The sequence below is a fragment of the Cebus imitator genome, unplaced genomic scaffold (genome assembly GCF_001604975.1).
Source record: "Cebus imitator isolate Cc_AM_T3 unplaced genomic scaffold, Cebus_imitator-1.0 Scaffold444, whole genome shotgun sequence".
Lineage (NCBI taxonomy): Eukaryota > Metazoa > Chordata > Mammalia > Primates > Cebidae > Cebus > Cebus imitator.
The window spans coordinates 2,617,093-2,619,558 of record NW_016107759.1 but is presented as its reverse complement, the minus strand read 5'-3'; positions in this window follow the sequence as shown (position 1 = coordinate 2,619,558).

Genomic DNA, 2,466 nt, shown 5'->3' with positions numbered 1-2,466 from the left:
GAGACGGGGTTTCACCGTGTTGACCAGGATGGTCTCGATCTCTTGACCTCGTGTTCCACCCGCCTCGGCCTCCCACAGTGCTGGGATTACAGGCTTGAGCCACCGCGCCCGGCCCATCTTGTCACCTTCTGCATGCACTTCTGGTCACTGGCTCCAGCCCCCCACATAAATGTGCCCTGCCATTTTGAACATCGAGGGCCTCCCTTCACCCTTGCCCCCTCTACCTCCCCTCCCAAGATCTGGGCCCCTCCTCCCTCCCACTCCCTTTTCAACCCTCTCTAATCTGGCTTGGGACACCAAGGACCGTCCTGGACCCCAAACCACCGAGATCACTTGCCCTGATCTAGCCCACCCTTGGAGCCCTCCCGTGGCCATCTGGCAGGGTTCTCTCAGCAAAGACTGAGGGAGGGGTGGTCCCGGACCTGGCTTCAGGATGCCCCGTGGAACTAGCTCCCCACCTCCGCTTCTGGAAGCCCCGCCCCCTCACTGGTAGGGCCTTTCCATCTCCGAGGTGTGTCCTTCTCCCAAATGTGGGTGCTCTTTTTATCCCCACACCCCCAGTTCTTTTTTTTTTTTTTTTTTTTGAGATGGAGTCTTGCTCTGTCTTGCAGCCTGGAGTAGCACTATCTCAGCTCAGTGCAACCTCTGCCTCTCTGCCTCCCTGGCTCAGACGACTCTACTGCTTCAGCCTCCCCAGTAGCTGAGATTACAGGTGCCTGCCACCATGCCCAGCTAATTTTTGTGTTTTTTTAGTAGAGATGGGGTTTCAGCGTGTGGGCCAAGCTGGTCTTGAAATCCTGACCTCAGGTGATCCGCCCATCTCGGCCTCCTAAAGTGCTGAGATTGCAGGCGTGAGCCACAGTACCTGGCGCACCAGCCAATTCTTATGGATCCCTTGGTTCCATCTAGCCCTCCCTCAGGCTCTGTGCTGGGTGAAAAGGTGGTCACACACCCCACAGGGCGACCCATTCTCCTCCCTGTGAGCTCATTCCTTCCCACTCCTGCCCCTGTTCCTCACCAAACCTGACCTCTAAGAACATGGATGTCCTGACCTTGTCACCCCCCACACCACGCCTCAAGGGCTCCGCACTGCCTATGGGACAATACTAGTGTTCTGGCAAAGTGAGCCCCGTCTGCTGTCACCACCCCTTCCACTACTCCCTCCTCGTCCCCACCACCTGCTGCAGACTGCAGGTTCCAGGACAGCATGGGCGCTCTCTCCCTGAAGGATGACTCCAGGACCACAGGCTGGGTTAAATATCCTTCCTGAGGCTGCTTCAGCTCTGGCCTCTCCTTGCACAGGCCAAGATGCTCAAAGCGCTGCTTTTGAGGGGTTTCAGCGATATTCCCTAGTGCTTGTCAGGTCCAAGATGAGGAGGCAAAACCGACTAGGGGCTCCTCTGCCTCCCCCACTCCACACCCTTATTCCTCTGTAGCGCCCCAGCCCTAGGGCGCCAGCCTCACTCCAGTTCCCACCCCGCAGGACTGGATCGAAAGGAAGTCAGAGGGGCGGGGGACCTGGGGCAACTCCTCGGACGATGCAATGCCAGCAGTTCCTGCCAGATGGCGCTGCGTGGCCATGGTTCCGGGAAGCAGCCCCCCGACCCACGCCCCCAACAACGGGCGGGGCTAAAGCCGCAGTGGGCGGGACCACAGTAGGTGGGCGGGGCCGCCCCGTCCGAGGCGGTGGTTTCCTCGACCTCCTTTCTCTTGGGTCGTCGTAGCCCCCCGCTTCTCTCTGCCTCTCGCGTCTGGGTCTCTGTTGGTCACCTTCTCCTGTCGCGCTCGTCCCTCCTGCTCCAGCTTCGGAATCTAAAGGGAGGCGCGGTGCAGTCTGAAGGGAGAGGCCCTAGGCGCGGTCCGGTTATGCTTGCGGGGCCATTAATGTCCATTAGGAAGCTACGCCTGCCTGAGCAGTTCTGGGCCATTACTGGGGCGTCGGAATAGCGGCCCCACCCCCAGACAGGGCCTCAGACTATGGCCACACCACATAGCCCACGTCCAGGCCCAGGCTCGGGCTCCCTGAGATCGCTGGGGCCTTGCTGGAGAGATGCGAGTTCAAGGCCCGGAAGAAAGGTCCTGCGGCAACAGGAGCGCAGGGGCAGCCCCCACCCGGGTGGACCCCCCGCCCACAGCACAGTGGCGAAGGCCGAGACCTGCTCTCCCTTTGCAGCACAGGACTAGTGCCTGGTAGCATGCAAGGGACAAGGGGTGTGGGTGGGGAGGGGGCATCTCCTAAGCCTCAGATCGCTCTGACTTGACTTTCTTCCCTGCTGCTGCTGCCCTGGGAGGCCCTGGTCACCCCACATGAACCCTGCAGAACTAGCAAAAGAAAGTCCACCCTCCTCTCGGAGCTGACCCTACTCCCTCCCACCTACCTCCCTAGTCCTTTTTTTCTTTTTTCTTTTTTTTTTTTTTTTTTTTTCTGTTTTTTTTTTTTTTTTTTTTTTTTTTGAGATGGAGTCT